At 45.3% G+C, this 23,461-nt stretch overlaps 1 long non-coding RNA gene and 1 pseudogene across 3 annotated transcripts in view; both read left to right on the forward strand.

Annotated features, from left to right (window-relative positions):
- Nucleotides 1-16,663, forward strand: part of LOC144332175 (uncharacterized) — a 31,451-nt gene extending 14,788 nt beyond the window's left edge. Inside the window, exons 3-5 of one of the 3 annotated variants that reach the window (XR_013399978.1) lie at nucleotides 4,808-5,514; nucleotides 7,069-7,584; nucleotides 12,960-16,663. This is a non-coding gene — a long non-coding RNA (uncharacterized LOC144332175). Of the gene's footprint in view, nucleotides 1-4,807; nucleotides 7,604-12,959 lie in introns of all 3 variants that reach the window. The other 2 variants (XR_013399979.1, XR_013399977.1) reach the window with 2 other exon arrangements.
- LOC114670647 (U6 spliceosomal RNA) lies at nucleotides 2,136-2,236 on the forward strand (annotated as a pseudogene).
- Nucleotides 16,664-23,461: the final 6,798 nt, after the last annotated feature.

Consider the following 23,461-nt stretch of genomic DNA (forward strand, 5'->3'; position numbering starts at 1 on the left):
CACACCTGTAATCCCAGCACTTTGAGAGGCCAAGGTGGGTAGATCATTTGAGACCAGCAGTTTGAGACCAGCTTGGTCAACTTGGTGAAACCCCGTCTCTATTAAAATTACAAAAATTCGCCAGGCGCACCTGTAGTCCCAGCTACTTGGGAGGCTGAGGCAGGAGAATCGCTTGAACCCAGAAGGTGGAGGTTGCAGTGAGCCGAGATTGCACCACTACACTCCAGCCTGGGTGACAGAGTGAGGTTCTGTCTCAAAAACAAACAAACAAACAAACAAAAAAAAACATTAGTCAACGGTGCTAGAGAAAAGACTAAAGTATCTTCTTATTCTCTCTAAATAAAATGACATTACAAAATCAATGTCACATGAAGAGGTTAACGTAAAAGTACACAACCACAATGTAGGAATGAAATAATTATAGATATGTGTCATATGAATGTAAATATGACAGTAAATGTAAATTTTAATGTATGTAATTATGAACAAAGATGTAATGCTATTATGTAAATAAATATATTGTCTTATATATAACTTAACATGTTTAATATCACGTTATATTAGGAACTGTTGCTGGCTATGTGGCCACAACAGGGCAGGGAATCTTGGGACCCTTATTCAGAGAGACCAAGACCAAATAAAGTCATTTCCTTCAACCTATCACCAGTGCAGGAATCCTCTTCCTGATGACAGCTGTCCCCTGAGCCTTGGCTCTGCACATCTGCTGGGATGGGGAATGCCCCCCTCCTCCAAATCCTGTACTATCATGGGTCAAAACTCTGGCTGTGGGAGGTTCTTTAGTCATGCTGATCACTAGCTATCAGTGGTTTCCTCTTGTGTCCTCGTCTTCCCCAGCACCCCCAGAAATCATGGGCTGCTGCTTCCCATTTTATTATAGCTCTGCAGTACTACAGTGCAGCTCTAGTATCTTGCCCTGGCCTGGGATAACCTGGCCTTCTTCAAAGTTTCTTTTTATGTTTTGACTTCCAAAGTCTTCTTCATCCATGATCTCAGAGATTAATCAGCCACCCATACATATATGACGATGACAATGATGATGATGATAATGAGAACAGCTAGCCAACACCGAGTGCTTACTGTGTACCGGGCTCTGTGCCGGGTGCTGTATGAGCACCTGTTGTTAGTCTCAGGCACACCTATTTATGTTGGTTTTGAGTAACTTGTGCACGTATACCTTTGATTTTAAATTTTGGTTTCTATTTAGAATATGATAGGAATTTTTTTGTTTTGTTTAGCCTTCTCTCCTAAGCTTAATGAAACCACATATTCAGAAAGAAAGGACACATTTAATTAAAACATTTCAAAGGCAAACAGCTTAAAAGAGTGATTACCCTAGACCTCTAACAAACAAATATGCCCCTCCTACAAAACTCTTCTTAATGTAAATTCCAGAGAGGAAAAGCCAAAAAAAATAAAATAAAATCAAGAATGTTTGTTATTTACCTGGCTAAAACCTGACAAAAATATTTTCTTAAGAGCTCTGTAGTTTAAAGTCAACTTAATTAAAAGCAGATATTCAGATTATAATTTTTAAAATAGGGCCTTTCTGCTTCTTCTATTTTGGATCTTGTTTTGGGGAATTTTTTTCAGGTGACTGAAACCCCTCTTTTAATGATATGGTAAGTCCCTCTCTCTGTTTGCGTCCTTTCTTGTTGGTATGATTTTTTGCTGAAGGAAAAAAAATGTAAATCTTAAGCGGCTTTCTGGAAGGCTTAAATTTCTTCTCTGTGCTTTGAAATGTAAATTTCCTACCTCGTCTAAAATTCAGTGAGGTACTCGCTTCGGCAGCACACATACTAAAATTGGAATGAAGGCCGGGCGCGGTGGCTCACGCCTGTAATCCCAACAATTTGGGAGGCTGAGGCGGGTGGATCACCTGAGGTCAGGAGTTCGAGACCAGCCTGGCCAACATGGTGAAAACCCATCTATACTAAACATACAAAAATTAGCTGGGTATGGTGGCACATGCCTGTAATCCTGGCTACTTGGGAGGCTGAGGCAGGGGAATTGCTTGAACCCGGGAAGTGGAGGTTGCAGTGAGACAAGATCGTACCACTATACTCCAGCCTGGGTGACAGAGAGAGACTCTGTCTCAAAATAAATACATAAACAAATAAGTAAATAACTAAAATGAAATTGGAATGATACAGAGAAGATTAGTAGCATGGCACCTGTGCAAGGATGACACGTAAATTCTGAAGTGTTCCATTAAAAAAAAAAAATATATATATATATATGTATGTTATTTAATAAAATTAATTAACACCAGGTGTGGTGGCTCACACCTGTAATCCCAACACTGGGAAGCTGATGTCAGGAGTTTGAGAGCAGCCTGGCCAACATGGTGAAACCCAGTCTCTACTGAAAATGCAAAAATTAGCTGGGCGTGGTGGTGCACGCTTGTAAGCCCAGCTACTTGGGAGGCTGAGGCAGGAGAATCACTTGAATCCGGGAGGTGGGAGGCTGCAGTGAGCTGAGATTGTGCCACTGCAGTCCGCTTGGGCGACAGAGCAAGACTCTATCTCAAAAACAAACAAACAAAACAAAAAACGAAAAGAAAGAAGTCACAAAGGGATCAAACTTCATTTTGGCTACTCCTGCTTTGGCGATGGCCACAAAAAGGAAAAAGTTTTTCAAATTTGTTTGGTAACTATGACTTTAGAGTTTTGCCAAGCTAAATTAAACTATGAATATTTATTGAATATCTAGATCATTTCCAAATAAGATATAATGCTAAAACATTAATTACTACATATAAGTTTAAGCTCATATACTTTTGGTTTCTTATTTCAGAGAAACAAAAGATATTTAGAGGCTGGGTATAGTGGCTCATACCTGTAATCCCAGCACTTTGGAAAGCTGAGGTGACGGGACTGCTTGAGGCCAGGAGTTCGAGACCAGCCTGAGCAACATAGTGAGCCCTTGTCTCTACAAAACAAAAGTTTAAAAGTTAGTCAGGAGTGGTGCTGCATGCTTGTAGTCCTAGCTACTCGAGAGGCTGAGGCAGGAGGATCACTCAAGCCTAGGAGTTTGAGGCTGCATGAACTATAATCACACCACCATATTCCAGCTTGGGCAACAGAGCAAGACCCTGTCTCAAAAAAAAAAAAAAAAAAAAAAAAAAAAGAGAGAGAGCTATTAAGATCCGCTAGTAAAAGTATCGTATTCCACATTGAAAAATTGTTCCATTAGAAAGCTTGTGTTTCCAAATATTGTAAAATGTGTATTCATAAATTGTAGTACATACTGACAAAATCACTTCCGACTGGGCAGTGGCTCACACCTGTAATCCTAGCACTCTGGGAGGCTGAGACGGGCAGATCACCTGAGGTCAGGAGTTCACCAGCCTGGCCAACATGGTGAAACTCTGTCTCTACTGAAAATACAAAAAATTAGCCGAGCGTGGTGGTGTGTGTCTGTAGTCCCAGCTACTTGTGAGGCTGAGGCAGAAGAATCTCTTGAACCTGGGAGGTGGAGGTTGGAGTGAGCCAAGATCGCACCACTGCACTCCAGCCTGGGTGACAGAGTGAGACTCTGTTTAAAAAATAAAATAAAATAAAATAAAATTTTTTTTTTTTTTTTGAGACGGAGTCTCGCTCTGTCGCCCAGGCTGGAGTGCAGTGGCGGGATCTCGGCTCACTGCAAGCTCCGCCTCCTGGGTTTACGCCATTCTCCTGCCTCAGCCTCCCGAGTAGCTGGGACTACAGGCGCCGGCCACCTCTCCCGGCTAGTTTTTTTTGTATTTTTTTAGTAGAGACGGGGTTTCACCGCTTTAGCCAGGATGGTCTCGATCTCCTGACCTCGTGACCCGCCCGTCTCAGCCTCCCAAAGTGCTGGGATTACAGGCATGAGCCACCGCGCCCGGCCTACTTCTTAGATTTTTAGTATAAATTGAGATTACTAAGATTTAAAATTCTGACTAATGTATGGTAACTAACACTGGAGACCAGAAGGAAGACAATTCTGTATTCAGAATATGTAAGGAAAGGAAGATGCGTTTTTAGGAAGGAAGACCATAAGAAAGACATAAGTATGTGGTTTTTGTTAAAGAGTAAGTGATTTTCCCTAGTTTAGGGGTTATTTAAAGGCTGTATCAAATTGGGATAAAAGAAGGAAAGAATAAAATAGATTAACTGAATGGCTATAGAAAGTTGGGAAAAGAAAGAGGAATGGAAAAATTGTAAGAGGTTATAAAAGGTTTAGGGAAATATTATCTTGTGTGGTCAAAGCTGATTGAGATTAGATGATTTATAAGGCTTTATTAAAATTAACTTTCATATTTGTAATTCACTGATGCAAAAGTAGAATCAGTTTTCTCTTTTGAACTAGATATTCATACAGTTATTTTATTTTATTATTATTATTTTTTGAGATGGAGTCTCGTTCCACCCAGGCTGGAGTGCAGTGGCGTGATCTCGGCTCACTGCAACCTCCGCCTCCTGGATTCAAGTGATTCTCCTGCCTCAGCCTCCTGAGTAGCTGGGATTGCTGGCATGCGCCACCATGCCAGGGTAACTTTTGAATTTTTAGTAGAGACAAGGTTTTGCCATGTTGGCCAGGCTAGTCTTGAACTCCTGACCTCAGGGTGATCCGCTCGCCTTGGCCTTCCAAAGTGCTGGGATTACAAGCATGAACCACCGTGCCCTGCCTCATATAGTATTAATAAGAGATAGTAAAAGATTTTTTTGTTTACCTTTTGAGTAAACTGCTACTAAAAAAGAAAAGAAAAGAAACGAAACTGGGGAGAGGGAGAGACATTCTTTTGGTCTCAAGCTGTCTTTTTCAGGTCTTTTGTGTCAGGCCTCTGAGCCCAAGTGAAGCCATCATATCCCCTGTGACCTGCACATATACACCCAGATGGCCTGAAGCAACTGAAGATCCACAAAAGAAGTGAAAATAACCTTAACTGATGACATTCCACCATTGTGATTTGTTTCTGCCCCACCCTAACTGATCAACGTACTTTATAATCTCCCCCACCCTTAAGAAGATTCTTTGTAATCTCCCCCACTTTAAGAAGATTCTTTGTAATCTCCCCCACCCTTAAGAAGGTTCTTTGTAATCTCCCCCACCCTTAAGAAGATTCTTTGTAATCCCCCCCACCCTTAAGAAGGTTCTTTGTAATTCTCCCCACCCTTGAGAATGTACTTTGTGAGATCCACCCCCTGCCCCCAAAACATTGCTCTTAACCCCACCACCTATCCCAAAACCTGTAAGAACTAATGATAATCCCACCACCCTTCGCTGACTCTCTTTTCGGACTCAGCCGGCCTGCACCCAAGTGAAATAAACAGTCTTGTTGCTCACACAAAGCATGTTTGGTGGTCTCTTCACATGGACGCGCGTGACATTTGGTGCCAAAGACCCGAGTCAGAGGGACTCCTTCGGGAGGCCAGTTCCCTGTCCTCACCCTCACTCCGTGAAGAGATCCACCTATGACCTCCGGTCCTCAGACCAACAAGCCCAAGGAACATCTCATCAATTTCAAATTGGGTAAGTGGTCTTTTCACTCTCTTCTCCAGCCTCTCTTGCTACCCTTCAATCTCCCTGTCCTTCCAATTCTAGTTCTTTTTTCTCTCTAGTAGAGACAAAGGAGACACATTTTATCCGTGGACCCAAAACTCCAGCATGGGTCACGGACTCGGGAAGACAGTCTTCCCTTGGTGTTTAATCACTGCGGGGACGCCTGCCTGATTATTCACCCACATTGCATTGGTGTCTGATCACCGCAGGGACGCCTACCTTGGTCTTTCACCCACATTCCTTTGGTGGCAAGTCAATTGCAGGGACACCTGCTTTGGCTGCGCACCCACATTACAGCCCAGGGCTGCTCCCCACCCCTTTCTCCGTGTTTCTACCCTTCTCTTTAAACTTGCCTCCTTCACTATGGGCAACCTTCCACCCTCCATTCCTCCTTCTTCTCCCTTAGCCTGTGTTCTCAAGGACTTAAAACCTCTTCAACTCTCACCTGACCTAAAACCTAAGCGTCTTATTTTCCTCTGCAACACCGCTTGGCCCCAGTACAAACTTGAAAACGATTCTAAATGGCCAGAAAACGGCACTTTTGATTTCTCCATCCTAAGAGACCTACATAATTTTTGTTGAAAAATGGGCAAATGGTCTGAGGTGCCTTATGTCCAGGCATTTTTCACACTTCGTTCCCTCCCTAGTCTCTGTTCCCAATGCAATACGTCCCAAATCCTCTTTCTTTCCCTCCCACCTGTCCCTTCAGTCCCAACCCCAAGCTTCACTGAGTCTTGTGAATCTTCCTTTTCTACTGACCCGTCTGACCTCTCACCTCCTCCCCACACTGCTCCTCCTCAGGTCACTCCCCGCCAGGCTGAATCAGGCTCCAACTCTTCTTCAGCCTCTGCTCCCCCACCTATAACCCTTCTATTGCCTCCCCTCCCCACACCCGGTCTGGTTTACAGTTTTGTTCTGTGACTAGCTCTCCCCCACCCGCTCAACAATTTTCTCTTAGAGAGGTGGTTGGAGCTGAAGGCAGAGTCAGGGTACATGTGCCTTTCTCTCTGTCAGACCTTTCCCAAATGAGCCAGCTTTTAGGCTCTTTCTCATCAGACCCCACTAAATATGTACGATATACGATAGGAATTCCGATATCTAACTCTGTCCTACAATTTAACCTGGAGTGACTTAAATGTCATCCTAACTTCTACCCTCTCCCCGGGTAAACGGGAACGAGTTTTTTCTCTAGCCCAGTCTCACGCTGAGAACCGCTGGCTTCAGGAGCCAGACCTCCAGGAAGACATTAGAGCAGTTCCCTGAGGAGATCTCCAATAGAACTATCAGGCCAATTCCCCACGTATAGCTAGGTGAGATTACATGCTTTCCTGCCTAGCTGAAGGGCTTAAAAAGGCAGCTTACAAAGCTGTTAATTATGACAAACTTAAAGAAACTACCCAAGGTAAAGACGAAAACCCAGCCCAGTACATGGCCCGCTTAGCAGCAACCCTTAGACGCTTTACTACTCTAGACCCAGCGAGGCCAGAAGGCCACCTTATTCTTAACGTGCATTTTATCACCCAGTCAGCTCCTGACATTAGAAAAAAGCTTCAAACATTGGAATCTGGCCCTCAAACCCCACAACAGGAATTAATCAACCCTGCCTTCAAGGTGTACAATAATAAAGAGGAGGTAGCCAGACAGCAACGCATTTCTGAGTTACAGCTACTTGCCTCTGCTGTAAGACAACCCACAACCATGTCTCCAGCATGCAAGAACTTCAGAATATCCAAGCTATAACTTCCAGGGGCTCCTTCAAAACATCCTCGTGGACCCTGCTTCAAATGCCCAAAGCCTGGCCACTAGGCCTCAGAATGCCTGCACCCCGGCATTCCTCCTAAGCCATTCCCTCTCTGTGCTGGCCCCCACTGGAGGTCGGACTGTCTGACTCACATCGCCGCTGCTCCTAAAGCCCCTGGAGCCCAAACCCAACGTTCCTTGGCCGACTCCTTCCCTGATCTCCTTGGCTTAGCAGCTGAAGACTGATGCAGCCCAATCGCCTCAGAAGTCTCCTGGACCACCACGGACGCCAAGCTTCAGGTAACTCTTACAGTGGAAGGTAAGTCCTTCCCCTGTTTAATTGATATGGGGGCTACCCACTCCACATTACCTTCTTTTCAAGGGCCTGTTTCCCTTGCCCCCACAACTGTTGTGGGTATTGATGGTCAAGCTTCAAAACCCCTTAAAACTCCCCCACTCTGGTGCCTACTTGGACAACATTCTTCTATGCACTCTTTTTTAGTTATCCCCGCCTGCCCAGTTCCCTTATTAGGCTGAGACATTTTAACCAAATTATCTGCTTTCCTGATTATTCCTGAACTACAGTCACATCTCATTGCCACCCTTCTTCCCAACCCAAAGCCTCCTTTGCGTCTTCCTCTTGTATTCCCCCACCTTAACCCACAAATGTGGGACACCTTCACTCCCTCCCTGGCAACCGATCACACCCCATTACTATCCCATTAAAACCTTATCACCCTTACCCCACTCAATGCCAGTATCCCATCCCACAACAGGCTTTGAGGGGATTAAAGCCTGTTCTCACTCGCCTGCTACAGCATGGGCTTCTAAAACCTATAAGCTCTTCTTACAATTCTCCTGTTTTACCTGTTCAAAAACCGGGCAGGTCTTACAGGTTAGTTCAGGATCTGCACCTTATCAACCAAATTGTTTTGCCTATCCACCCTGTGGTGCCCAACCCCGTACACTCATTTGTCCTTAATACCTTCCTCCACAACTCACTATTCCATTTTTTACTTTAAAGATTTTTTTTTTTTCACTATTCCCCTATACCCCTTGTCCCAGCCTCTCTTTGCTTTTTCCCAGACTGACCCTGACACCCATCAGTCTCAGCAGCTTACTTGGGCTGTACTGCCGCAAGGCTTCAGGGACAGCCCTCATTACTTCGGCCAAGCTCTTTCTCATGATTTACTTTCTTTCCACCCCTCTGCTTCTCACCTTATTCAATATATTGATGACCTTCTACTTTGTAGCCCCTCCTTTGAATCTTCTCAACAAGACATCCTTCTTCTCCTTCAACGTTTATTCTCCAAGGGATATTGGGTATCCCCCTCCAAAGCTCAAATTTCTTCTCCATCCATTACCTGCCTCAGCATAATTCTTCGTAAAAACTCACGTGCTCTCCCTGCCAATCGTGTCTGACTGATCTCTCAAACCCCAACCCCTTCTACAAAACAACAACTTCTTTCCTTCCTAGGCATGGTTGGATACTTTTGCCTTTGGATACCTGGTTTTGCCATCCTAACAAAACCATTATATAAACTCACAAAAGGAAACCTAGCTGACCCCATAGATCCTAAATCTTTTCCCCACTCCTCTTTCTGTTCCTTGAAGATAGCATAAGAGACTGCTCCTACACTAGCTCTCCCTGACTCATCCCAACCCTTTTCATTACACACAGCCAAAGTGCAGGGCTGTGCAGTCGGAATTCTTACACAAGGACCAGGACTGCACCCTGCAGCCTTTTTGTCCAAACAACTTGATCTTACTGTTTTAGGCTGGCCATCATGTCTCTGTGTGGTGACCGCCACCACCCTAATACTTTTAGAGGCCCTCAAAATCACAAACTATGCTCAACTCACTCTCTACAGTTCTCATAACTCCCCAAATCTATTTTCTTCCTTACACCTGACACATACTTTCTGCTCCGCAGCTCCTTCAGGTCTACTCACTCTTTGTTGAGTCTCCCACAGTTACCATTCTTCCTGGCCCAGACTTCAATGTGGTCTCCTACATTATTCCTGATACCATACCTGACCCCCAAGACTGCATCTCTTTGATACATCTGACATTCACTCCATTTCCCCATATTTCCTTCTTTCCTGTTCATCACCCTGATCACACCTGGTTTATTGATGGCAGTTCCACCAGGCCTAATCACCACACACCAGCCAAGACAGGCTATGCTATAGTATCTTCCACATCTATCATTGAGGCTACTGCTCTGCCCCCTTCCACTACCTTTCAGCAAGCCGAACTCATTGCCTTAACTCAATCAAGCCCTCACTCTTGCAAAGGAACTACGCGTCAATATTTATACTGACTCTAAATATACCTTCCATATCCTGCACCACCATGCTGTTATATGGGATGAAAGAGGTTTCCTCACTACGCAAGGGTCCTCCATCATTGTTGCCTCTTTAATAAAAACTCTTCTCAAGGCTGCTTTACTTCCAAAGGAAGCTGGAATCATACACTGCAAGAGCCACCAAAAGGCATCAGATCCCATTGCTCAGGGCAATGCTTATGCTGATAAGGTAGCTGAAGAAGCAGCTAGCATTCCAACTTCTGTCCCTCATGGCCAGTTTTTCTCCTCCTCATGGGTCACTCCCACCTACTCTCCCACTGAAACTTCTACCTATCCACACAAGGAAAATGGTTCTTGGACTAAGGAAAATATCTCCTTCCAGCCTCACAGGCCCATTCTATTCTGTCATTTCATAACCTCTTCCATGTAGGTTACAAGCCGCTAGCCTGACTCTTAGAACCTCTCATTTCCTTTCCATCGTGGAAATCTATCCTCAAGGAAATCACTTCTCAGCGTTCCATCTGCTATTCTCCTCCTCCTCAGGGATTGTTCAGGCCCCCTCCCTACCCTACGCATCCAGCTCGGGGATTTGCCCCTGCCCAGGACTGGCAAATTGACTTTACTCACATGCCCTGAGTCAGGAAACAAATACCTCATGGTCTAGGTAGACACTTTCATTGGATGGGTAGAGGCCTTCCCCACAGGGTCTGAGAAGGCCACCACGGTCATTTCTTCCCTTCTGTCAGACATAATTCCTCAGTTTGGCCTTCTCACCTCTATACAGTCCGATAACGGACCAGCCTTTATTAGTCAAATCACCCAAGCAGTTTCTCAGGCTCTTGGTATTCAGTAGAACCTTCATACCCCTTATCATCCTCAATCTTCAGGAAAGGTAGAACAGACTAATGGTCTTTTAAAAACACACCTCGGCCGGGCGCGGTGGCTCAAGTCTGTAATCCCAGCACTTTGGGAGGCCGAGACGGGTGGATCACGAGGTCAGGAGATCGAGACCATCCTGGCTAACACGGTGAAACCCCGTCTCTACTGAAAAATACAAAAAAAACTAGCCGGGCGAGGTGGCGGGCACCTGTAGTCCCAGCTACTCGGGAGACTGAGGCAGGAGAATGGCGTAAACCTAGGAGGCGGAGCTTGCAGTGAGCTGAGATCCGGCCACTGCACTCCAGCCTGGGCGACAGAGCGAGACTCCGTCTCAAAAAAAAAAAATAAAAATAAAAATAAATAAATAAATAAAAATAAAAAAAATAAAAACACACCTCACCAAGCTCAGCCTCCAAGTTGAAAAGGAGGACTCTGTCAAGGATACAGCCCAAAAACTCACCAACCAAGCAAGTAATTACGCTGAATCGCCTTGGGCACTCTCTGATTGGATGTCCTGGGTCCTCCTAATTCTTAGTCCTTTAATACCTATTTTTCTCCTTTTATTCAGACCTTGTATCTTTCGTTCAGTTTCTCAATTCATACAAAACCGCATCCAGGCCATCACCAATAATTCTATACGACAAATGTTCCTTCTAACAACCCCACAATTTCACCCATTACCGCAAAATCTTTCGTCAGTTGAATCTCTCCCACTGTAGGTTCCCATGCCGCCCCAATCCCACTTGAAGCAGCCCTGAGAAACATCGCCCGTTATCTCTCCATAGCAGCCCCAATATTTTTCGCTGCTCCAACTTCACCACTATTTTGTTTTGCTTTTCTTATTAATATAAGAAGACAGGAATGTCAGGCCTCTGAGCCCCAGCTAAGTCATCATATCCCCTATGACCTGCACATATACACCCAGATGACCTGAAGCAACTGAAGATCCACAAAAGAAGTGAAAATAACCTTAACTGATGACATTCCACCATTGTGATTTGTTTCTTCTCCACCCTAACTGGTCAATGTACTTTGTAATCTCCCCTATCCTTAAGAAGATTCTTTGTAATCTCCCCCACCCTTAAGAAGGTTCTTTGTAATCTCCCCCACCCTTAAGAAGGTTCTTTGTAATTCTCCCCACCCTTGAGAATGTACTGAGATCCACCCCCTGCCCGCAAAACATTGCTCCTAACTCCACCGCCTATCCCAAAACCTGTAAGAACTAATGATAATCACATCACCCTTTGCTGACTCTCTTTTTGGACTCAGAGCCCGCCTGCACCCAGGTGAAATAAACAGCCTTGTTGCTCACACAAGGCATGTTTGGTGGTCTCTTCACACGAACGCGTGTGACATTTTGATTGTTTGGAAAATTGAGTCTCCTCTCTGTGAAAGAGTAAAGGTTTGCTTTTTGAAATATTTGAATCATCACTTTGGCTAGATGAATGACATAATTTTAAACTCACTTGGCCAACACACAGATTGGCAGAGTGCAAAAATGGCAAGAGCCTAGGTCCATGGTGACACTGTTAGGGAAACAGGAGCATAACAGAGTCAGGGTGATGCCATTTTAAAATCAACTGTGGCTGTGCGTGGTGGCTCACGCCTGTAATCCCAGCACTTTGGGAGGCCAAGGCAGGTGGATCACCTGAGCTCAGGAGTTCAAAGTCAGCCTGGCCAACATGGAGAAACCCTGTCTCTATTAAAAATACAACAATTAGTTGGGCATGATGTTGGGCACCTTGTAATCCCAGCTACTTGGGAGACTGAGGCAGGAGAAGCACTTGAGCCCGGAAGGCAGAGTTTGCAGTGAGCTGAGATTTTGTCACTGCACTCCAGCTTGGGTGACAGTGTGACACTCTGTCTCAAAAAATAAAATAATAAGATAATAAAACCAACTGCATCTTCAAACTAGCAAGGCACAGTCCTTGGCAGTCACAACTCCTGGCCATGAGATGTTTCGGGCGAAGGAAGCGATTTAGTAATGCCTGCAAGGGCAAACTCCTATGATGGCAGGGTGTCCAGATATCCTGATAGCACATAACAATATCTGATTTTGAGATAAAGTCATGCTTTGATGTATTTCCTCACTAAAATACCAAGGATAATTTTATTTAAATCAACAAAGCACTAAATTTTCTTTAAAAAAATTATTGTATTTATGGCTGGGCACTGTGGCTCATGCCTGTAATTTTAGCACTTTGGGAGACTGAGGCAGGAGGATCACTTGAGGCCAGGAGTTTGAGACCAGCCTGGGCAACATGGCGAAATCCCATCTCTAATAAAAATACAAAAAAATTAGCTGAGCATGGTGGTGCATGCCTGAAGTCCCAGCTAGTTGGGAGGCTGAGGTGGGAGAATCACTTGAACCCGGGAGGCAGAGGTTGCAGTGAGCCAAGATCGTGCCACTACTCTCCAGCCTGCACAGCAGCCTCCATCTCCAAAAAAAAAAAAAAAAAAGTATTTATTTATTTTTCATTTATTCCAGGTAGAAGAAACAGCAAATGCGTAGGTCCTGAGGCAGGCATGCATTTGGCATGTTGGAGAACCATCTAGAAGGCCTATGTGGCTGGAACAGAATGAAGGAGAAAAACATAGAAGATGAGTTGAGGCATGGGCACTGGCCAGACCACACAAGGCCTTGGAGAACATGAAGAGGAGTCCAGCTTTTGCTCCAGTTGCCACAGAAGTCACTGGGAGAGGCCTTCTCTGAGATAAGACACGAAGAAAGCAGTGTCAGGCCAGTCAGACAGGTCTGGACTTGTCTTCTGGAGTCAAATGCAGGCAGCAGACAGTTAAATGGCCAGTCACAGAGAGGGTGACAGGGGCCATGATGGGTGACCCACAGGGCTGTGAGAGCACAGAGGAGGGACCCTGCCCCATCCTGAGGGTCCAAGGATCCTTCCCAGGGGAAAAGAGAGCTCAGCTGAGACCTGAAGGCTCGACATATTGTGAACATTCTTCTGTGTCAGTAAGGATCCTTCTGCTATAGGATTTTCAAGGGCTGCACATTCCGTCGTGGAATAACCAGTCCTCCAGTGTTGGACATTTAGGTTCTTTCTAGTTTTTCCCTCTTAGAAACAATGCTATGTTGAACATCTTTGTCTGTCCATCTTTGCACACATGCATTATTATTTCTGTGCAGTAAAGTTGGGAAGTCTCGGAGGCTACTTGGTGGACAGGATTGACAGCTGCCTTGGAGAGGCCTGAGTCAGATCTGTTTGCCAGATCAGTCCCTCCACTGGGTTTCTACTGGAGGGGCCATACACAGGGAGATGCCAGGAGAAGGCCTGAGGGAGAGATAGAGAGCCCTGATCGTGAGCTCTGGCTGTCCAGGCCAGATAATGGCAGGGGAGAGAGGAGGCCCCGATCCTGGGCCCCTGTCTGTCCTGTCGGCCTGGTGCGTTAGCTCCTGGTGCCTTCTAAGGAGGCAACAAAAGTACTTCAAATTGAGCATGAGCTTGGGTTCAAATCACACCTCTACCACTAAAAAACTAAGTGCCGTTGGGCCAGTTACTTAGTCATTCTGAATCTCAGCGTCCTCATCTGTAAAATGGGGAAAATAAGCCTATAGGGTTATTGTGAAAGATACATGAGATTAATGAGTCCTGGCGATAGTCCCTGCTCCCAGTAAATGATGGCGTGTATTTTTATTGTCCTCTTGGGTCTCCATCCTTTTTTAAAAAATACTTTATTATAACAGCTTTATTGAGATAAAATGCACATGTCATACAATTCACCCATTTAAAGTGTACAATTCAGGCTGGGCGTGGTGACTCATGTCTGTAATCCCAGCACTTTGGGAGGCCGATGCGGGCGGATCACTTGAGGTCAGGAGTTCGAGACCAGCCTAGCCAACGTGGGGAAACCCCATCTCTACAAAAAATACACAAATTACCTGGGCATGGTGGTGGGCACCTGTAATCCCAGCTACTCGGGAGGCTGAGGCAGGAGGATCACTTGAACCCAGGAGACGGAGGCTGCAGTGAGCCAAGGTGATGCCACTATACTCCAGCCTAGGCAACAGAGCAAGACTCTGTCTCAGAAACAACAACAACAAAAACAAAAACGAAGTGTACAATAGTTTTTCATATATTTATATTCATATATTTAATATATTTCATATTTATATTTTTAATATATTTCATATTTATACTTCATATATTTATATTTTCATATATTGATGTGATAAATCACAATCAATTTGGCACTTTTTCATTATCCCCCACAAAAACCCTGTTCCTATCAGCAGTCATTCCTGCCGCTGACCCCCCTCTGGCCCTAGGCAACTGCCAATTACTTTCTGTCTCTATGGCTTTGCTTATTCTGGATGTTTCATATAAAAGAAGTCATGTAATCTGGGGTCTCTTTTTTTCTTTTGAGACAGGGTCTCCCTTTCTTGCCCAGGCTGGAGTGCAACAGTGCAATCACAGCTCACTGCAGGCTCGAACTCCAGGGCTCACATGACCCTCCCTGCTCAGCCTCCCCAGTAGCTGGGACACGACCATGCCCAGCAAATTTTAAAAAATTATTTGTAGAGAAGGGTTCTCCCTATGTTGTCCAGGCTAGTCTAGAACTCCTGGACTCAAGCGATCCTCCCACCTTGGCCTCCCGAAGTGCTGGGATTATAGGCTGAGCCAGTCCGTCCAGGCCTGTGGTCTTTTATGACTGGCTTTTTTCACTTTTTTCATCCCTGTCAGCAATGTTTGAGAGTTCTGATTTCTCTGATTCCTCACCAACACTTGTTATTATTTGTCTTTTTTTATTGTAGCCATCCTCGTGGGGGCGTGTAATGGGATTGCATTGTGGGTTTGATTTGCATTTCCTTGACGGTTAATGTTTCTGTTTTTCTTTTTCCAATGGAATCCCCTTCATAACCAATGGGCAGATAAATCCTGGGACACCCTATTCCCAATGTGGAAATGCTAACCTGTCCCAAAGGAAGAAAAAAAATCCTAGATGGAAAAAGGTGTTCATTACTGCTACATAACATTTCTTAATACAAGTGGTTCTTCTATAACTGAGTGAACTATTTCCCTGTTTTGAGGAATTAGGTAGTTCTTAATTTTCTTTTATTATCTTTTTTTTTTTTTTTTTTTTTGAGATAGAGTCTTACTTTGTCCCCAGGCTGGAGTGCAGTGGCGCGATCTCAGCTCGCTGCAACCTCCGCCTCCCGGGTTCAAGTGATTCTCCTCCCTCAGCCTCCCAAGTAGCTGGGACTACAGAAACACACCACCACTCTTGGCTAATTTTTGTATTTTTATTAATAGAGATGGGGTTTCACAATGTGGAAACACTAGGCCACATTGTGAAATGTGGCCAGGATGGCCTCCATCTCCTGACCTCATGATCTGCCCACTTTGGCCTCCCAAAGTGCTGGGATTACAGGTATGAGCCACCACGCCTGGCCTATTATCTTTAATAATTACAAAGACTGGGCTGGGCGTGGTGGCTAATGCCTGTAATCTCAGCACTTTGGGAAGCCAAGGTGGGTGGATCACTTGAGGTCAGGAGTTCGAGATGAACCTGGCCAACATGGTGAAACCTCATCTCTACTAAAAATACAAAAATTAGCCTGTCTTAGTGGTGCATGCCTGTAATCCCAGCTATTCAGAAGGCTGAGGCAGGAAAATGACTTAAACCTGGGAGGTGGAGGTTGCAGTGAGCTGAGATAGAGCCACTGCACTCCAGCTGGGCGACAGAGCCGTCTCAAAATAATAATAATAATAATAACAACAACAACTATAAACACCAGCTATCATATGGAAAATGTCCATGATATGTGAACAAACGCAGGATGGAAAAATACTCAGTGTAGTCATTTTAGCTAATACATATTTGTTAAAGCATCCAAATATTTTTTTTGAGCCCGGTGCTGTGTGCCAAGCCCCGTGCTGGCTCATGGACAAAGTCAGGAAAAGAACAAGCAAAAACAAAATTTCTTCTTGTGTTGGTAGTGGTGGGGTTCTGGGGGACAGGTATCCCCCCTTCCCCATATCTTTTTCCCAGACTTCCTCTACTGTTGTTATATTACCTTTGCAGTGATAAAACCAAGAGAACAGAAGAAACACTTCTGGACCTAAGCATGAAAGAACGATGGGAGAAACATTTCTTGAGCTAGTCCCTTTCAGTGTTCTTGTTTTGTGGAATCCGCACACATTCCCGGGGAGCTTAATAAAAACGGGTACTATCATGGCACTTACTGTGTGCCTGGCTGGTTCCACCTGTTAGGTGTCATTGTTGTCCCCATTTTACAGACGAGGAAACTGAGGCGGGGCAAGGAGATGCCCTTCTACTTGGTGGTCCATCCTTCGGCGCTACGCACACACACGCAGAGCTACACAAAAGCTCATGTTCACACTCAGATTCACGTCTGCACCCACGGGCACATGGAGGATCGCACAAGCCACGGGCACATGGAGGATCGCACAAGCCACACTCAGACACACATGTGTGCTCGCACATAGGGCTGCCCGTGTCCACAAGTATGTGCATGGGGACACACATGTATACATGTGCATATTCCCATATGCACACAGCACAGGTCACTTTTGGACACACATCGGCCTGAGAGTGGGAAAAGGGGTGCAGATAGAGGGGCAAAGTCTGGTTTTTGCCTCCTCCCTGCACCTGCTACCAGGTGTGTGCAGGACGGGGTGGGGGAGAAACAGGTGGCTCTGAGCTCAGAGGGCAGAGGTGGCCTTGCCCTAGAAACCCACCTGCCAAGCTTCCAAATGGGCTACAGCGACTAAGGGGCCTCACCTGCTGGGCAAACCTGCCAGCCAGAGGGCGTGCTCCAGATCCTCCAGGGGCCCCCGGGGGTTGAGAAGACGAGGGGCACACCAGCAGCTTCTCAGGGAGGAAGCGTGGCCATACTCTTCCTGCAGGCCGCCTGATCAGACGCCTGTAAAAAAAACACAGCTTTACAAAGAGGGTGTGGGAATGTGAGGAGGGGGAGGGACAGGCACCAGTAGAAAGACCTTCCTCAGGACCTAAAGTCCGATGATCCTGGTCCGGTGTCCCACTAGCTAGGTGATATTGAGCAAGTCACACAACCTCTTTGAATCACAATTTCCTCATTTGTAAACTTTGCACAAATCATTTCTTTGACCGCTAGACAAGTATGTTTTCAGGACCTACGACATGCCAGGTACGGTGCTGGGCACTGGGAAAATAGTGGCGAGCAACACAGACATGGCTTTGCCTGGGTGGAGCCTGCAGAATTAGGGAAAGGATGAATGGAAACATCTTGCACATGGTAGGTGTTCAGTCAGCGTTCCTCCTGGTCTCCCTTTTCTACCATTGTAAAGATGATGCAACAACATTATAGAAAGCTTGGAGAATGGGGTGCGGGTTGCTGAGGTAGGGAACTCTGTCATCCAGAATCCCACCACCCCAACACAACCACTAGCTTCATTTTTGCCAATTTCATCAGCTCATACAGGGGTTGGCCTGCTGTAGGGCACTCAAAATATTGAAACCAATTAATGCATTGCATTTGTGATCAGAAGAAAAAAGCTAATTACAGTGTAACAGATTTACTTGATGCAAAGCAACACAAACACGGCCATCCCTCTGCCTATATGGAAGTTTTTCCTTTTGGGGGAAACAGCAATATTTCCATTTTATGGAAAAAGAAATGGAGGCACAGAGAGGTCAAGGCATTTGCCCAAGGTCACACAGACAGAAATGCGAAGAGCAGCTCCAGAGGCCAGAACTCCTGCCCACCCTGTCCAGGACTGTGGGGTGCATCCAGGGATGGACACTGGGGTTGTGGGCTGGATCACCTGGCTGCCTTTCCAGTGATTGGAGCTGTTTAGGGAGCCTACCCCAGCCACTAGCATCCAGTCCTAGAGACACAGAGAATGAACAACGCTCTTCACTGGCCAGCCTCACTTTTGAGCCCAGAAACCCCTTACCCTTCCTCCTGCCGCTTGGGAGGCCTGTGTTAGGTGTTAGCAGGAATGCAAAGCTCCGGAAGGCCGGTTTCTGCTTTCTGCTGCCCTCCAGTGGGCAAAGAAAGCAAACCTCTGGATCCATCAGGAAGCGGGTAAGCCGCGTTGCCCAAGTCAGCTGCGGCTAATGGTAACAATAATAACAGCTGCCGCTCAATGAGCACTTACCACGTGCGGCGTTTTTACATCTAATCTAATGTAACCCCTTTAAACAATTTAATTAACATTTAATTCCTCTATCAAGGTAGGAATCACTTCCTATATATATCACTTTACACACATAATCTGAGACTTGGAAAAATGACTTCCCAAAGTCACAAAGCTGGTTGGTGGCAGAGCCAAGAGTGAAAGTCCTTGGAGATCAGAGGAGGAAGAGGCTATGATCCTGGACCAGGAGACAGCCCTGCCTAGTTGGGCACAGAAGTGAATTTACTGTGAGGCCGGTGACACACCAGGGATCCTCTCTTGCATGTCCTCTCCCAGGGCCATGGAGGAACTTTCCAATGCATTCGCACGGGCATATGTTCCACAACATTTGCAAAACTAACACATTTTAGTTGCAATTGGCTAAGACCGCTCTCTCTCTCCACTGCCTAGGATAATGTCTTCATAGAGTAGGTAACAAATATGTGTTAATAAATACATTTTGTGTCTAATAAATCACGTTGAGTGAAAGGGTAGAGAAATGAAGGAAGTGGCATTTAGTTCCATCTTGAAGGAAGGGCAGGATTTGAGAGAGTGTTTCTCATGTAGCCTAGTGGGCCGCTCCACACACAGACCATCCCAGGCCATGAGTGGCCTTGAATGCCAGGGTGAGGAATCTGGGCTTACATGGCAGGCACTGGAGAGCCATGGAAGGTTGCAGAGCAGAGGAAGGATGTGAGTGTAATGGACAATTAGGTAAGAGTTGAATGTCAGATAAGAACACAGGGCCCTACAGCGGTGGGCCAGAGTGGCGCAGATAAAACTCCCCTCATCCAGCACCACACAGACAGCTGGTGCTCAGCCAGTGTGATCACGGAGGCCTCTGCTGGGGTGTCTATAAGCTCCCTGGAAGAAGATACTCAAATGCTTTGTGTGTGTGTGTGCGCGCGCGTGTGTGTGTGTGCGTGGCGGGGAGGGGGTTGCTGAGTGTGGATTTGCTCAATACTCTAGTGCACCCAGCCCAACGCGGGGGAAAGGTCAAGGCCCTGTCTGGCTTAGGCAAGGAGTTCTCAGCATTGCAGTATGACTGAGCCTCTGGCCGGAAAGTGAGGGAGCCAAGAGAAAACAGGTTTAGAAGTTGGCTAGGCAGAAGTGAACCTATGAAATTCCAGCGGCACCAGCTGCTTCTTTTGCTAAGCTCCCGTCATCCTTTCTGTCTCCCCGCTGGGTCTTTCTGAATGTCAAGAATTCCAGCCACTGTTTATTTAGCACTTGTTTTGTGCCACACACTCAGTGAAGCACCTTCAGGCCCTATCAGCAGATAATTCCTCCAACAACCCAGAGACTGAGAAGAATGGCTATTATTTCGATTTTATAGGTGAGGAAGTGGAAAGCCCAGAGAGGTGAAGTTGCTTACCCGAGGTCACATAGCACTCAACGGTAGACGTGAGATCAAACCCAGACTCCAGAGGCGCCCCCTCGGTCCCCAGCCGCCCTACCTCCTCTCCTGGTCCAAGCTGCGGAGGAAAACCCCATCTTGGCCAGCAGGGGGCGCTGTGACCTCAAAGATAAGCCCTGCTTCCCAGAACTCAGGCCAACAGAATTTGCCCTGCATGACAACAGCACGATTCTGAAATATCTGGCTTTGAGCCCTCATTTAGTCCCAGCTCTGGTGGGGCCTGGAGAACGGGGAGAGGGGTGAGAGAAGTATAAAATAGCCCTCAAATTGGTGAGTCAATGCTTCTCAGAAAGGAAAGTGCAGTGGCTTTTTAACATATTAAAAAATCCTCATTTTCACCCCTAGGAAGAGAAACGTGTTAAATCCACACCACCTGAGCAGGCACTGTTTTGCTATCAAATTGGCAAAGTTATGCAGGTGGGGATATGGAGACACACTCCTTCAACGTTGTTGGTGGGATTAAAACTTGGTTTTGGCCAGGCGCGATAGCTCACACCTGTAATCCCAGCACTTTGGGAGGCGAGGAGGGCGGATCACCTGAGGTGGGGAGTTTTGAGACCAGCCTGGCCAACATGGTGAAACCCTGTCTCTACTACAAACACAAACATTAGTTGGGTGTGGTGGCACACGCCAGTAGTCCCAGCTACTCGGGAGGCTGAGGCAGGAGAATCACTTGAACCTGGGAGGTGGAGGTTGCAGTAAGGTGAGATCACGCCATTGCACTCCAGCCTGGGTGACAGAGTGAGACTCCATCTCCAAACAAACAAACAGAAAAAAAAAAAGAAAGGAAAATAAAACTTGGTTTAACACTTATAGAAGCTAATCTGGTAATATCTATCAAAATTAAAAATTCACATGCATCTAACAGGTATGCATGATACATTCATCAAACGACTTGAACTAGACCTGCATGATCTAACGTGGAGCCACCCACCACATGTGGCTGCGGAGTCCTTGAAATATGTTTGGTCCAAGCCTGGCTGACATGACAAAACCCTGTCTCTACTAAAAATACAAAAATTAGCGAGGCGTGGTGGCACGTACCTGTAGTCCCAGCTACTAGGGAGGCTGAGGCACAACAATTGTTTGAACTGGGGAACGGAGGCTGCAGTGAGCCGAGATGGTGCTACTGCACTCCAGCCTGAGCAACACAGCAAGACAGTCTCAGAAAAAAGAAAGAAATATGGCTGGTCAAATTGAGATGTGCTGCAAGCGTGAAATATATATGGGATTTTGTATACTAACAAAAAAAAATAAAATAACTCCTTAATAACTTGCTAATATTGATGATGTGTTGCAATAATATTTTGGATAGATTGGATTTTTATTTTTATTTATTTTTATTTTTTTGAGACAGAGTCTCACTCTGTCGCCCAGGCTGGAGTGCAGTGGCATGATCTCGGCTCACTGCAACCTCTGCCTCCCAGATTCAAGTGATTCTCCTGCCTCAGCCTCCTGAGTAGCTGGGATTACAGGCGCCTGCTACCATGCCTAGTTAATTTTTTTTGTATGTTTAGTAAAGATGGGGTTTCACCATGTTGGCCAGGCTGGTCTCAAATTCCTGACCTCAAGTGATCTGCCCACCTCGGCCTCCCAAAGTGCTAGGATTACAAGTGTGAGCCACTGCACCTGGCCTGGGTTGAGTAATTTTTAAAATTATTTTTACCTATTTCTGGTTCTTTTTTGAATGTGGCTGCTAGGAATATACATGACTTGCATTGTGGATCATATTATATATTTTTACCTTTTTACTGTGGTAAGATATACATAACATTTACCATTTGGACCATTTTTAAGGGTCCAAAGTTCAGCCATGTTAAGTACATTCCCATTGTTGCACAACCGTCACCACCATCTACCCCCAGAGCGTTTTCATCTTCCCAAACTGACACTCTGTATCTATAAAACAACAACTCCGCTTTCTCCTCTTCTCCCAGCCCCTGGCAACCACTATTCTACTTTCTGTCTCTGTGAATTGGACTATTCTAGGTTACCTCATATGAGATAAATCATACACAATTTGTCCTTGGTTGCCTGGCTTATTTCACTTGGTGTAGTGTCTTCAAGGTTCATCCATGTTGTAGCATATGTCAGAACTTCCTTCCTTTTTTAAGACTGAATAATATTCCATTGTATGGATATACCACATTTTGTTTATCCATTCATTCATCGATGGGCATTTGGGTTGTTTCCACCTTTTGGCTATGGCGAATAGTGCTGCTGTGAACATTTTTGTACAAATATCTGTTTGACTCATATTTTTACTTCTTCTGTGTCTGTCATATTTTATTGGACAGGACTCTGCTAGTGATCTCCATAGCCACACGATTTGAAATATCCCTAAACCAGGAACTACTCAAATGCTCATCAACAGCAGAATGGATAAATTGTGGTATCTTCATACAATACAATACTCCAGTGAGAATAAAAATGAATGAACAACTACATGCAGCAGTGTGGATGGAACTCGCAAACATGTATGTGGAACAAAAGAAGCCACACACAAAATAATACATATTGTATGATTCCACTCACAAAAAGTTCAAAAGAGGCAAAACTAATTTATGATGTTAGAAGTCAGGATGATGGCTGGTCTTTGGGGGCCATCTGGGGGCTTCTCTGGGGCTGACAATATTCTGGACACCGTCTTCAGGAGTGTGGCCACTCTGTGAAAATTCATCAAGCTAAGCACTTGGGATTTGTGTGCAGTTTTGTGTATAAGTTAGACTTCCATAAGAAATTCCAAAAGATGCTTTGATCCAGCCATTCCATTCTTGGGAGTTAAACAACAGATATATTTTCATATGTGTGAAATGAGGTGTGTACAAGATTATCCACTGCAGTTTTTATCATAGCAAAAAATTGGAAACATGCCATCTCACACCCATTAAGATGGCTACTATTTTTAAAAAATGAAAATAAGTGTTGGTGAGGATGTGAAGAAATTGGAACCATTGTGCTCTGTTGGTGGGAATGTAAAATGGTACAACACCTACAGAAAACTGTATAGCAATTCCTCGAAAAATATAAAATAAAATTACCTTATGATCCAGTCATTCCGCTTGTGGGTATGTGCCCAAAAGAACTGAAAAGCAGGGTCTTGAACAGATATGTGTGCACCTATGATTGTAGCAGCACTACTCGCAATAGTCAAGTGTGGAAACAATCCAAGTGTCCATCAATGGACAAATGAATGAACACAGTGTGGTCTGTATGTAAATGGAATATTATTCAGCCTTAAGGAGGAAGGAAATTCTGACAGATGCTACAGCGTGGATGACCCTTGAGGACACTATGCTAAATGAGATGAGCCAGACGCGAAGGCTCAAATACTGTATTATTTCACTTAGATGAAATATCTGTCTAAAGTAGGCCAGGTGCGGTGGCTCATGCCTGTAATCCCAGCACTTTGAGAGGCCAAGGTGGGCAGAC

This window comes from Macaca mulatta, chromosome 10 (assembly GCF_049350105.2).
Source record: "Macaca mulatta isolate MMU2019108-1 chromosome 10, T2T-MMU8v2.0, whole genome shotgun sequence".
Classification (NCBI taxonomy): domain Eukaryota; kingdom Metazoa; phylum Chordata; class Mammalia; order Primates; family Cercopithecidae; genus Macaca; species Macaca mulatta.